Here is a 15,014-nt window from a genome sequence, read left to right as displayed (position 1 = left end):
ATGCATCTGGACACAGTTTGGGTTTCACTTCTTGTTCCCCAGGGAAAGTGTTCCTTGGCGGGAAAAAAAGATCCTATATAGCTGTTTTACCGCAAGGAGATCCTTGCGGAGTCAATTCGTCAGCTTCAGGAGTGAGATCGTGTGTGGACTACGCTACTCCAGTTCCTTGTTTCCAGGACCTTGCCACGGACCTTGTTCTAGTTCCAAGCCTGCCTTGTTCCTTGGACCTCGCCACGGACCCTGTTCTTGCTTCTTGCTTCTTGTTGCCTCGTATCAAGTCTTGTTTGCCAAGAATCTAGTTTGTTTTCCAGCCTTGTTGTCAAGCTCCATTGGACTAAAGGACCCTGTCATTTCCCCACACTTGCTCGGCAAGTGTGTGTTTCGGTTATTGGATTATAACTTTGGACTCTAATATCTCATATTGGACATTGATTTCCTGGACTATATTTGACCTTTCCTGAAAGGTCTACTTCTGAACTATATTCTTCACTTGTTTTTATTGACTTTATATATTCCTTTAATAAAGATATTAGATAGATTCTGGTCTCTGCGCATGGTTATTGGTGCTCTGCGGCCTGGGTCCCGACAGAAACAAATAGAGTTGACTGCAAGAAAATATGCAAAATAAACGAAGGCTTGAAACCTTCCAAAAGCTGCAGAGTATAACAGAAAGTGCAAAAGCCTCTTTTGGCTTCAAACCGTTTCTGCAAACAGACAGCCGGCTCTGCGGAGTTAAAGAGACAGTTCCCAAAAGAAAAACAGCAAACTGGCTTGAAAACAAACAAACTAGAAGAGCAGTAAACTGCTTCCACAGTGCAGATAAAGCCGAAGCTTCAAAGGGATGATGAATAGCCGTCGTCAGGAGAATCCAAGGTCAGGTCGGGAGGCAGCAGCAAATTCCGAAAGGCAAACCAGTATTCAGAAACTGGGAGAAGTCGTCAGTCAGAGAGCGTAGACAGAAGCCAGGTCAAATTCAATCCAAAGTCCGAAGAGGGTGCAGTCATCCAAACCAGGTCCACGATAAGACACAGCGAGAGCCAAGCCAGATGGTATCAGCAGCTAGAAATAGTAATCAGAATACAGTCCAAGGAAACCCACACAGTTCCATCCCTCTGCTGCAGAGCAGTCCCAGATAACTTACATTCGAATCACAGTCCAAGTCCAGTCTTCACGGAAACACAGAGATCCCAATGGCGCCTCAGCAACACCTTGCCACATGCAAAGTGCAATGGCCAAATATTCCCATTTTATTCCCCTTCCTCCTGGGTGACCAAACACTCACACTCAAACACCAGGTGTCCCAAATCTACTCAGAGTCCGAACTCCACACAGCTAGAGCTCGTGGATCTGGAGTACCTAGCAATTCGTCGGAGTCCCAATCATCCTGCCCACACTTAGCCCCATGAACACTTAAAGAACCATCCTCCCTTCTCCAAGCATCCCAAGTGGGATCAGCTCCAGCAGAAACCCCAGGTTCAGTAATATCCATAGGCCCCAAATCCCCAGACATCTCTGGTGGCTGTGCCCATTCAGTGCCCACTTCCCCAGCCACCACCTGTTCCTCAGCATCCATTTCCCCAAACTCCCCATCTGAATCTTCCTCAGAAGATCCCCCATATAGCTCTCTAAGTCGCTTCCTGCACAACTCCTCCAGTGAACCCTCATCACGAGGGTTTTTTCTTCCTCTTCGAATCCCATCACCATCAACCATAATCCCCAAAGGCGCAGTCACAACAGACAGGCCCTATATCCCAGGATCTGATCCCAGTTTTTCTGTTTATCTCAGATTATCTGGCAGTGCAGATTCATATAATCCAGTTTAAAGCAGAAAACCTGGGATAAGATCCTGGGATATAGGGCCTGTTAGGAAGAGCCCTTAGAGACTCCAATGTAAGCACTAGATGAGCTTCACTGAGGTGGGAATTTCACAGATCGGGTACCAGCATCAAAGGTATCTGCTTCAAAGAAAGTTTGGATCTATGCTTTCTTTGGGGAACTAACTTTGTATTTAATATTTAGGTAGAAATGGATCAGAATTACATTCATATTTGAGACTGCCAAACATTTGCAGGTGGCTTTTCCGTCATCCCAGCTTGATATCACCAATGCTTGGTGACAGTGGACCAGAGAGAGAACTTCTCCCTTCTGGCCTACTCTCTGCCTATAAAATAGTAAAGCCTCCACAGACTGATCAATTGTGTCTATCTACTTGCATTCTTCTCATTAGGCTTGCTCAAATAATTCGTTTTCCCCGTTTACCGTTATTGATTCGTTATTTTCGTTTGTTTTGAAGCAATATCGAACCTTGGTTGTCCACACGCCTGGATATCGCGGTTTCGAACCGCGATTGGCCGTTTTCCGTTATGGCTCCTTTTTTTTCGTTTTTAAAAAATGCTTTGGCAAATCATCCAAACTTGTTTAAGTCCACTGGGGCAATCTAGCGTGTTGTTTGCACCTTGTAGCCAATCAGAGAGCACGTTTAACCAGGGGGAGGGGCTGGTAGGACGTCCTGAGCGTGCACACGCCTCGTGGCTCAGTCGCACTGGGAATTTTGGAGAGGGTGGAAGGGAGATTTTGGTGCAGGCACTGGCAGGCAGGAAAGATTGCTGCGTCACAGCATGGCTGTGTGAAGACCGGGAGAAAAGGTGGGGTGGCTGGCTGAGTTTGGGTGGTGTGTGTTAGTTGGGTCTTTCTTTTTCTTTTGTTTTTGCAAAGGGCTGTCCTGTGGGTATTTTTTTCCTGGCGCAGCAATTTTTCTGCTACGCCATTTTTCTTCTTGCGGGCGGGGTGGGCTTTCTCCTTTCTTTTTTCCACGCAAAAGTGTTTTTGGAAACAAGGGATCCGAGCCAGGGACGCTTCCTGATAATCCTAAGCCAAGTTTGGGAAAGAGTTGCATATCCCATACTTCCCTGTACAAAATACAACTCCTTTTGGGGAAAGAAGAGGGGGTGCCTTTGTCCCTTCACTGCTCTCAAACACAAGCGGGGCTGCTTGTGTCTCAGCCAGGGACGCTTTCTGATAATCCTAAGCCAAGTTTGGGAAAGAGTTGCATATCCCATACTTCCCTGTACAAAATACAACTCCTTTTGGGGAAAGAAGGGGGGGTGCCTTTGTCCCTTCCCCAGTCTCAAACACAAGCGGGGCTGCTTGTGTCTCAGCCAGGGACGCTTTCTGATAATCCTAAGCCAAGTTTGGGAAAGAGTTGCATATCCCATACTTCCCTGTACAAAATACAACTCCTTTTGGGGAAAGAAGGGGGGTGCCTTTGTCCCTTCCCCAGTCTCAAACACAAGCGGGGCTGCTTGTGTCTCAGCCAGGGACGCTTTCTGATAATCCTAAGCCAAGTTTGGGAAAGAGTTGCATATCCCATACTTCCCTGTACAAAATACAACTCCTTTTGGGGAAAGAAGGGGGGGGTGCCTTTGTCCCTTCACCGCTCTCAAACACAAGCGGGGCTGCTTGTGTCTCAGCCGGGGACGCTTCCTGATAATCCTAAGCCAAGTTTGGGAAAGAGTTGCATATCCCATACTTCCCTGTACAAAATACAACTCCTTTTGGGGAAAGAAGAGGGGGTGCCTTTGTCCCTTCACTGCTCTCAAACACAAGCGGGGCTGCTTGTGTCTCAGCCAGGGACGCTTTCTGATAATCCTAAGCCAAGTTTGGGAAAGAGTTGCATATCCCATACTTCCCTGTACAAAATACAACTCCTTTTGGGGAAAGAAGGGGGGTGCCTTTGTCCCTTCCCCAGTCTCAAACACAAGCGGGGCTGCTTGTGTCTCAGCCAGGGACGCTTTCTGATAATCCTAAGCCAAGTTTGGGAAAGAGTTGCATATCCCATACTTCCCTGTACAAAATACAACTCCTTTTGGGGAAAGAAGGGGGGGTGCCTTTGTCCCTTCACCGCTCTCAAACACAAGCGGGGCTGCTTGTGTCTCAGCCGGGGACGCTTCCTGATAATCCTAAGCCAAGTTTGGGAAAGAGTTGCATATCCCATACTTCCCTGTACAAAATACAACTCCTTTTGGGGAAAGAAGAGGGGGTGCCTTTGTCCCTTCACTGCTCTCAAACACAAGCAGGGCTGCTTGTGTCTCAGCCAGGGACGCTTTCTGATAATCCTAAGCCAAGTTTGGGAAAGAGTTGCATATCCCATACTTCCCTGTACAAAATACAACTCCTTTTGGGGAAAGAAGGGGGGGTGCCTTTGTCCCTTCCCCAGTCTCAAACACAAGCGGGGCTGCTTGTGTCTCAGCCGGGGACGCTTCCTGATAATCCTAAACCAAGTTTGGGAAAGAGTTGCATATCCCATACTTCCCTGTACAAAATACAACTCCTTTTGGGGAAAGAAGGGGGGGTGCCTTTGTCCCTTCACCGCTCTCAAACACAAGCGGGGCTGCTTGTGTCTCAGCCGGGGACGCTTCCTGATAATCCTAAGCCAAGTTTGGGAAAGAGTTGCATATCCCATACTTCCCTGTACAAAATACAACTCCTTTTGGGGAAAGAAGGGGGGGTGCCTTTGTCCCTTCCCCAGTCTCAAACACAAGCGGGGCTGCTTGTGTCTCAGCCGGGGACGCTTCCTGATAATCCTAAGCCAAGTTTGGGAAAGAGTTGCATATCCCATACTTCCTGTACAAAATACAACTCCTTTTGGGGAAAGAAGGGGGGGTGCCTTTGTCCCTTCCCCAGTCTCAAACACAAGCGGGGCTGCTTGTGTCTCAGCCGGGGACGCTTCCTGATAATCCTAAGCCAAGTTTGGGAAAGAGTTGCATATCCCATACTTCCCTGTACAAAATACAACTCCTTTTGGGGAAAGAAGAGGGGGTGCCTTTGTCCCTTCACCGCTCTCAAACACAAGCGGGGCTGCTTGTGTCTCAGCCAGGGACGCTTTCTGATAATCCTAAGCCAAGTTTGGGAAAGAGTTGCATATCCCATACTTCCCTGTACAAAATACAACTCCTTTTGGGGAAAGAAGGGGGGGTGCCTTTGTCCCTTCCCCAGTCTCAAACACAAGCGGGGCTGCTTGTGTCTCAGCCGGGGACGCTTCCTGATAATCCTAAGCCAAGTTTGGGAAAGAGTTGCATATCCCATACTTCCCTGTACAAAATACAACTCCTTTTGGGGAAAGAAGAGGGGGTGCCTTTGTCCCTTCACCGCTCTCAAACACAAGCGGGGCTGCTTGTGTCTCAGCCGGGGACGCTTCCTGATAATCCTAAGCCAAGTTTGGGAAAGAGTTGCATATCCCATACTTCCCTGTACAAAATACAACTCCTTTTGGGGAAAGAAGGGGGGTGCCTTTGTCCCTTCACCGCTCTCAAACACAAGCGGGGCTGCTTGTGTCTCAGCCGGGGACGCTTCCTGATAATCCTAAGCCAAGTTTGGGAAAGAGTTGCATATCCCATACTTCCCTGTACAAAATACAACTCCTTTTGGGGAAAGAAGGGGGGGTGCCTTTGTCCCTTCCCCAGTCTCAAACACAAGCGGGGCTGCTTGTGTCTCAGCCGGGGACGCTTCCTGATAATCCTAAGCCAAGTTTGGGAAAGAGTTGCATATCCCATACTTCCCTGTACAAAATACAACTCCTTTTGGGGAAAGAAGAGGGGGTGCCTTTGTCCCTTCACTGCTCTCAAACACAAGCGGGGCTGCTTGTGTCTCAGCCAGGGACGCTTTCTGATAATCCTAAGCCAAGTTTGGGAAAGAGTTGCATATCCCATACTTCCCTGTACAAAATACAACTCTGTCAGGCTCACTTCAAAGGACCAGTCTGAACGCAGATCAAAGATAGCTGCTCTCAAATCCAATCTTTATTGAAGAATACATGACTTTGGAAAAGTCGAGAATGACCTAATGTTTACATACATCTAATTTTATCACTTCTGATGCAACGTAATATCACACGCAAATATCATCATCAAACCCCACCTTCGGGATCACATTTCTACCATGATTTCTATTCCCACACACTACAGCAATTATAATTGTTTATACTTTCAACTCTGAGTTCCCAGGCTCATTTTATCTCCTCCCGCCAGGTGCTTGCAGGGTTGTTTTATGTTATGAAGTCAGATTCAGGGCTTGGAAATTCAGCCCTGGGATCTGGCTCCATGACATGGCGCCCTCGTTTTCTTCGTCCTCCTCTTCGGTTCTTCTTTCATCATAGTTCTGAAACAAATCAAACAATAACTCTATGTGTCCATTTTGTCCAAAGTCCCCATATACTTTTTCAGTAAGCTGCGATGGAATACTGGGTGTATTTTCCCTAAACTTTTTGGCAATGCCAATTGGAAAGTCACTTCATTGATAACACCCTGTATTCTGAATGGTCCAATATATTTGGAGCCCAGTTTTCTTGAAGGTAGCCCCAATTTGATGTTTTGGGTACTTAACCACACTAGATCTCCTTTATTTAATTTATCGCCTTCCACCCTCTTTCTGTCTGCGAACGCTTTATACTTTTTGTGTGCTTCCTTTAAGGATGCAGTCACTTGACTCCAACATTCTAGCGTTTGCGTTTTCCACTTCCCTGCCTCTGTTTCCTCATTTTCTGTCCACCTTGGCAACTGGGGTAAAGGCTGTATTTCATACCCGTAAACTACTTCAAAGGGGGTTTTATTTGTTGCTGAATGTATAGTTGAATTAAAGGCTAGTTCCGCAAAAGCCAACCACCTAGACCAGTCATTTTGTCTCATGTTAGAGTACATTCGAAGGAACTGCCCAAGCGTTTGCTGAGTACGTTCTACCGCCCCGTTTGTCATGGGGTGAAAAGCAGAACTTAGACTCCTTTCTGCTCCCAGCATTTCCAAGAATTTTTCCCAAAATTTTGCTGTGAACTGTACTCCTCTGTCACTGACTACTCTACTGGGACATCCATGTAGTTTGTAAATATGATTTATGTACAATTCAGCTAGTTTCTCAGCCGATGGTAGTTTCGTCAGCGCTATAAAGTGAGCCTGTTTAGAAAACAGGTCTAATACTGTCCAAATATAACGATGTCCTTTGCTAACCGGCAGTTCTCCCACAAAGTCCATAGCTACACATTCCCAAGGTCTGGTAGGTTCCGCTACTGTTTGTAACAATCCCATAGGCTTCCCTCCTCCCGATTTATTTCTGGCACAATCATCACATTGAACAACATGATTCTTTATGTCCTTCCTCATTCCTGGCCACCAACAATGTTTTACTATTGCCTTTGTTGTTTTTGTAATTCCTGTATGACCAGCGCTCTGGTTGTTGTGAAAACGATGCAGAATCTTAATCCTTAATATAGCTGGGATATACAGTTTCTTGTTTACAAACCAAAATCCCCCCTTCTGTTCCCCCTTTTCTGCGTTGGACGCGATCCATTGATCTCCTTCATAAGACTGTTTAAGTTCATTCCCCCAGTTTTCTTCCCCGCCGAGTTCAACAAAAGCCGTGTCCTCCTTTTGGGTTTGTGCTCTTGTCCTGACAGCTAAGCCCCATTGTTTGTCAGAGAATATTGTCCCCTCTTTTGCTGTGGCTATGCCTTCGTGTTGAGGCATGCGTGAAAGAGCATCTGCCAAGACGTTCTGCTTCCCTTGAAAAAACTTTAATTGGAAATCGAATCTGCTGAAGTATTGCGCCCATCTAATTTGTTTGGGGGACAATTTTCTAGGAGACTTTAAATACTGTAGGTTCTTATGGTCAGACCAAATTTCAAATGGGATTCCGCTTCCTTCGAGGAAGTGTCGCCAGCATTCTAAGGCTTTTAATATGGCTAATGCCTCTTTTTCCCATATTGGCCAACTTTTTTCAGTTTCGCTGAACTTCCGTGACAAATATCCACAGGGTTTTAAGTTCCCATTTTGATCTTTTTGCAATAGTACTGCCCCATACGCACAGTCTGAGGCATCGCAATGGATTATGAAAGGGCTCCTGATATCGGGGTGTTTTAGGATGGGTCCTTCAGTGAAGCATTCTTTTAAGGTTTCGAATGCCTTTTGGCATTCTGGCGTCCAACTCAGTTTGGCGCCAGGAGCTTTCACTTTTGCTGTCTCCCCTTTCCCTTTTGTTTTTAAAAGTTCTGTAAGGGGTGCGGTTATTTGCGCGAAACCTTTTATGAAGGGTCTGTAAAAATTTGCAAACCCCAGAAATGATTGTAATTGCCTCCTTGTTTGAGGCACTCCCCATTCTTTCACATCTGCTACTTTAGCTGGATCCATAGCTAACCCTTCTGGAGATATCCGATACCCCAGAAAGTCAATTTGAGTTTTATTGAATTCACATTTGGACAGTTTTGCGTACAGCTTTGCTTCTCTTAGTCTCTGCAAAACTTCCCGGACCAATTTTACGTGCTTTTCCTTATCTTCAGTTACAATCAAGATATCATCAAGAAATATGAATACCCCTCTGTACAATAACGGGTGTAGTATTTCATTTATAAGCTGCATAAAGCAGCCGCCTCCGTTTTTTAACCCGAAAGGCAAAATTTCGTATTCAAAATGGCCGAATGCGCAGGAAAATGCAGTTTTCCAAGTATCCTCCGGTTTGATCCTTAATTTATGATACGCTTCAATTAAATCCAGTTTAGTAAATATGCTCCCTTTCTTCAATACGGTAATTAAATCCTTGACTAAGGGCATAGGGTATTTATTGTCCTTAGTAATTGCGTTTAAATTTCGATAATCAATGCACAATCTTAGGGAGTTGTCTTTCTTTCTCCTAAATAACACTGGGGCCCCGAGAGGAGAATTGGATGGCTTAATGAAGCCTCGCGCCAGGTTTTTATCAATGTATTTCCTCAATTCCTCCTTCTCCTGCACAGACATGGGATACACTTTTGGTTTGGGTAAGCTTGCTCCTGGGGTTATTTCAATTTCAACTTCTATATTCCTTTTGGGAGGCAATTTACTGGCCTCTTTCTGATTGAAAACATCCACAAAGTCCCTGTATTCAGGTGGCAATAGCTGTGGGTCTATTTCCCCTGCTTCATCTTCCTCGTCCTCCTCTTCTGCAATTTTGCTTATCTCCCATTGCATCTGCTGTTCTTTGAATGCTAGGCTTTTTCCTCTCCAATCTACTTCAGGATTTGCCTGTTCGAGCCATGGTATCCCTAATATTACGTGGTATGTGGCAATAGGGGCTATCACAAAGGATATTCTTCCTTCCCATTTGCCTATTTTACATGGGATTCCTCGTATTTCCTTTGTAGATACTTCCCCAGCAGCGACTGATCCATCTAGCTGCGAAAATGCAATTGGGGAGTCAAGCGCCATCTGCTGGCATTTCAGCGCTCCTGCTAACTCCGGGGTTATGATATTTCTAGAACACCCACAATCCACAAATGCCTTGCAGGTGGCCCGATTTTCTAGCCCTGAGAGGCAGATTGGCACTACTATCATGCGGTTGTCCCGACTCACCAGTTTTTCTGAAGATTCTGGGGCCTGCACCTCCTCTTCCGCGCGCCTCCCGGTTGCTGGCTTGGGCTTTGGGGCTTTTGGCGGCTCCCCCTTCCGGGCCCAGCATTCTGCTGCTCGATGGCCCGTCTTCCCACATACAAAGCATCCCGGTTTAGGTTTGTTGTCGTCTCCTCTGGAGGGAATCCCCGGCCTCCCTCCGGGTCTTTCCTGCTTCCTCGTTTCTCCTCGACCCCTCGCCACCGGTCTTTGCTGGCCGCTGCCGCTCCTGAAGCGCTTTACTTGGGCCAGGGTGGATTCGACGCGCCCCGCTAGTTGAATCCATCCCTGGAGCGTTTCGGGGTCGTCTCTGTGCGCTGCCCAGCTGAAAATCTCGGGGCGCAGTCCCTCTTTAAATAACTCCACTTTGGTCACTTCAGACCATTCTGGTACCCTTTCCGCGAGGTGAAGGAATTCCTCTGCGTACTCGGGCACTGTTTTGTCCCTCTGCTTTATTCCTTTCAGCTGGTCTCGAGCCCTCAATTGCTCTAGCCGGTCTCTGAACCGGTTTTCCAGTGCGGCGAGGAAGCGGGGCACTGACCTCAGGCATGGGTCGCGTCTGGCATGAAGCTGCACATACCAGCTGGCTGCTCCTCGCTTCAGTGTGTTGCCGATGGCTCGAACCCTGCTTGCCTCGGAGGGGAATGTGTGTGCATTGTCTTCCATGTATCCTCTGATGCTAATTAGAAAAAAGTTCAGTTCATCTGATTCCCCTCCGTATTCTAGTTTGAGATCTTCCCTTCTAGGCATCCATTCTGCAGCCCGTTGATGCTGTCTGGGAGGCATGGGGAAGGGTTGCATCAGGTTCCCTCGGGCGGCTCCTTGGAACACGCCGCGCCCCACTCCGGTGGTCATTCTGCGCGGCTCCCGAAAGTCTGCCGCCGCTGTCGGCTCTTCCGCCCATCCGCATACTGGCCTTGCTGTAGCCCCCTCATCTCGCCTTTCCTCGTCGTACGGCACATCCTCCTCCTCTTCCTGGATCCCCCGCTCCTCTCCGCCTTCGTCTGCTAATCCACTGGACCCGATCCCTGGCCCCAGTGGTCTTTCCACCCCGACGCCCATTCGGGGGGTTGGGAGCTCTGTTGGAGATGGCGGCCTCAGAGTTCCCAGGGCTCGCTGACGCTCCACTTCTCGCGCCATTTTGTCCCGGAACTCCAGCTCCCGCCAGTATTCCTCATCTCCCTCGTCCCTTGCCGCCACGGGACTCTGCGTTGACGCTCGCTGGCCCCTCTGGCTCCAATCTCCTTCTTTACTTGGTTCTCTCTCGGCGCCATATCGGCTGGGCTCCTTTTGGAGATTCTCTTCCAATAACGGCACCAATCTCCCCACGGTTTCCGACAGCCTGGATAAATTAGTTTCCAGGATGGATAACCGCAGGGCCACGGTCTCCGGCATACTTCCTCCAGATCCCCAACTGGTTTCTGCAGCCGCAGAGACGCCTCTTCCTCCCCTGGGAATTCTCTGGGTCACGCCGTTCGGCCTGGGGTACCCCGTAGAGGAAGCTATGGCTTGCAGCGTTTCTTCTCTCTTCGGCCGGGCCCCTTGCAAAGGCCTCTCTGCCCCATTTGGGCTTTGATCTCCTTCTTCACTCATTATCACTTCACTGCGAATTCCGCAGGAGGGTGAGAAATGGATTCTCGACTTTAATGTCAGGCTCACTTCAAAGGACCAGTCTGAACGCAGATCAAAGATAGCTGCTCTCAAATCCAATCTTTATTGAAGAATACATGACTTTGGAAAAGTCGAGAATGACCTAATGTTTACATACATCTAATTTTATCACTTCTGATGCAACGTAATATCACACGCAAATATCATCATCAAACCCCACCTTCGGGATCACATTTCTACCATGATTTCTATTCCCACACACTACAGCAATTATAATTGTTTATACTTTCAACTCTGAGTTCCCAGGCTCATTTTATCTCCTCCCGCCAGGTGCTTGCAGGGTTGTTTTATGTTATGAAGTCAGATTCAGGGCTTGGAAATTCAGCCCTGGGATCTGGCTCCATGACACAACTCCTTTTGGGGAAAGAAGGGGGGGTGCCTTTGTCCCTTCCCCAGTCTCAAACACAAGCGGGGCTGCTTGTGTCTCAGCCAGGGACGCTTTCTGATAATCCTAAGCCAAGTTTGGGAAAGAGTTGCATATCCCATACTTCCCTGTACAAAATACAACTCCTTTTGGGGAAAGAAGGGGGGGTGCCTTTGTCCCTTCCCCAGTCTCAAACACAAGCGGGGCTGCTTGTGTCTCAGCCAGGGACGCTTCCTGATAATCCTAAGCCAAGTTTGGGAAAGAGTTGCATATCCCATACTTCCCTGTACAAAATACAACTCCTTTTGGGGAAAGAAGGGGGGGGGTGCCTTTGTCCCTTCACCGCTCTCAAACACAAGTGGGGCTGCTTGTGTCTCAGCCGGGGACGCTTCCTGATAATCCTAAGCCAAGTTTGGGAAAGAGTTGCATATCCCATACTTCCCTGTACAAAATACAACTCCTTTTGGGGAAAGAAGGGGGGGTGCCTTTGTCCCTTCCCCAGTCTCAAACACAAGCGGGGCTGCTTGTGTCTCAGCCGGGGACGCTTCCTGATAATCCTAAGCCAAGTTTGGGAAAGAGTTGCATATCCCATACTTCCCTGTACAAAATACAACTCCTTTTGGGGAAAGAAGGGGGGGTGCCTTTGTCCCTTCCCCAGTCTCAAACACAAGCGGGGCTGCTTGTGTCTCAGCCGGGGACGCTTCCTGATAATCCTAAGCCAAGTTTGGGAAAGAGTTGCATATCCCATACTTCCCTGTACAAAATACAACTCCTTTTGGGGAAAGAAGAGGGGGTGCCTTTGTCCCTTCACTGCTCTCAAACACAAGCGGGGCTGCTTGTGTCTCAGCCAGGGACGCTTTCTGATAATCCTAAGCCAAGTTTGGGAAAGAGTTGCATATCCCATACTTCCCTGTACAAAATACAACTCCTTTTGGGGAAAGAAGAGGGGGTGCCTTTGTCCCTTCACCGCTCTCAAACACAAGCGGGGCTGCTTGTGTCTCAGCCAGGGACGCTTTCTGATAATCCTAAGCCAAGTTTGGGAAAGAGTTGCATATCCCATACTTCCCTGTACAAAATACAACTCCTTTTGGGGAAAGAAGGGGGGGTGCCTTTGTCCCTTCCCCAGTCTCAAACACAAGCGGGGCTGCTTGTGTCTCAGCCGGGGACGCTTCCTGATAATCCTAAGCCAAGTTTGGGAAAGAGTTGCATATCCCATACTTCCCTGTACAAAATACAACTCCTTTTGGGGAAAGAAGAGGGGGTGCCTTTGTCCCTTCACTGCTCTCAAACACAAGCGGGGCTGCTTGTGTCTCAGCCGGGGACGCTTTCTGATAATCCTAAGCCAAGTTTGGGAAAGAGTTGCATATCCCATACTTCCCTGTACAAAATACAACTCCTTTTGGGGAAAGAAGAGGGGGTGCCTTTGTCCCTTCCCCAGTCTCAAACACAAGCGGGGCTGCTTGTGTCTCAGCCAGGGACGCTTTCTGATAATCCTAAGCCAAGTTTGGGAAAGAGTTGCATATCCCATACTTCCCTGTACAAAATACAACTCCTTTTGGGGAAAGAAGGGGGGGTGCCTTTGTCCCTTCCCCAGTCTCAAACACAAGCGGGGCTGCTTGTGTCTCAGCCGGGGACGCTTCCTGATAATCCTAAGCCAAGTTTGGGAAAGAGTTGCATATCCCATACTTCCCTGTACAAAATACAACTCCTTTTGGGGAAAGAAGGGGGGGTGCCTTTGTCCCTTCACCGCTCTCAAACACAAGCGGGGCTGCTTGTGTCTCAGCCGGGGACGCTTCCTGATAATCCTAAGCCAAGTTTGGGAAAGAGTTGCATATCCCATACTTCCCTGTACAAAATACAACTCCTTTTGGGGAAAGAAGGGGGGTGCCTTTGTCCCTTCACCGCTCTCAAACACAAGCGGGGCTGCTTGTGTCTCAGCCGGGGACGCTTCCTGATAATCCTAAGCCAAGTTTGGGAAAGAGTTGCATATCCCATACTTCCCTGTACAAAATACAACTCCTTTTGGGGAAAGAAGGGGGTGCCTTTGTCCCTTCCCCGCTCTCAAACACAAGCGGGGCTGCTTGTGTCTCAGCCGGGGACTACACCAATTTAACAAAGTTTCAGCCACAAAAACAAAGTTTCTGAAGTAGAGCAATGACTTTCACAGTAAAGACAACCCAATTTAACAGGAAATAAGACTTTCAAACCAGGAACAGATTTCTGCAATTATTAAAAAATGGTTTATTATAAAAGCTATGAAAATTTGCCAAAAATCAGAGGATAAGGGAAACGTTCCACATTTTGGTGAGCTATCAGTGTTAAATGTGTTCTACCACTGTACCAAGTTTGAAGGAGATCACTCAAAAAATGAGGGCGGGAGAGCCCCCTAAGTCCCCCCCCTTTCGGGCTGTTTTTGGGCCACCGCGCATGCGCGTCCGCCATTAACGAATTAATTTCGAAAATAACGAATTTTCGTTAATTTCGAAAAATTTTGGGGGCCAAATTCGTTATTAGCAACAAAAACGAAAAAATGCCCCCTCTAGTTTTGAAACGAGTTTAGAATCAAATTTTTCATGGATCGATCAAGCCTACTTCTCATATATATTCTTTAATTTGTGGGAGTGAATATGTAGTAATGGTTTGGTTTCAAATACCTTCTTAGCCATGGAAATCCATTGACTGACCTTGGGCAAATTATACTCTTTCAGCCTCAAGGAAGGCAAATCTCCTATGAACAAATCTTACCAAGTAAACAGATACGTATCTTTGAAGGTTACCATACACTGGAAACAGTCATCCAGTGCTCAAGTTATACCAGCTAATTTCACAGTTCAAATATGTACTGTGTTGAAGGAGTACTTCATTTCATCTGTTGTGACTCTGTTCCTTTCAATATTCACTATTTAGATACCTCCAGCCTGATCTTTAATGTTGTGAGAGAGAATCAGGCTGCTATAATCTTCCTCTACTTAAAGCATAATTTAATTAGGTCTGGTCTCCCCTTACATGTTTTAAATTAAACATTCCCAGATGATGTCACCATTCCTCATATGGGAACTTCTAATTTAATGACAATTTTGGTTACACCTATATGCACTTTCTTCAGCACCAGATCTGGAGACAAATATTGTAGATGGGAAGACATTGCTGGCAGTTTTATTTTCATTTTTTTCCAGTTTGAGGGTTTTGCAGCAGCCATATAGTATGTCAATGTTTTCTCAAAGTCATGAAAAATCCCCATTTGCACAAAAAAGTGGTATCCAAGAATCCTGAGAAGGGACAAATTCACATGGTGCAATTTGACACAGGTTTATTAACAATTGATATAAATTGATAGTATCCGCTACTCTACTGTTTGCTGAAAATGTACATCGTGTCTGTGCTGGATGGATTGATATAAGCCTATTTATACCAGCAATGGCTTGAATCCAAATGTTTGTTCCAGCTAGAGTGGAAGAGCAATGAATCAATGGGAATTTTGAAGTCAATACTTTGATTTTGTTGGCTGAGTACTCTGTCTGAGACTCAGATGTGAATTTATATGTGTCCCAAAATTTACTCTACATCAGTTG

The 15,014-nt window shown here is 47.0% G+C and overlaps 1 long non-coding RNA gene across 1 annotated transcript; it reads right to left on the bottom strand.

Annotated features, from left to right (window-relative positions):
* Positions 1 to 959: 959 nt before the first annotated feature.
* On the bottom strand, positions 960 to 1,823 carry LOC134298210 (uncharacterized). The gene is made up of 2 exons (XR_010005160.1): positions 1,142 to 1,823; positions 960 to 1,059 (listed from the first exon to the last, which is right to left on the bottom strand). It is a non-coding gene; the product is annotated as an uncharacterized LOC134298210 (long non-coding RNA).
* Between the last annotated feature and the right edge of the window lie 13,191 nt (positions 1,824 to 15,014).

Source organism: Anolis carolinensis, chromosome 1, assembly GCF_035594765.1.
Source record: "Anolis carolinensis isolate JA03-04 chromosome 1, rAnoCar3.1.pri, whole genome shotgun sequence".
Classification (NCBI taxonomy): Eukaryota; Metazoa; Chordata; class Lepidosauria; order Squamata; family Dactyloidae; genus Anolis; species Anolis carolinensis.
The sequence above is the reverse complement of the archived record's forward strand: the minus strand, read 5'-3'. Positions and strand labels throughout refer to the sequence as shown.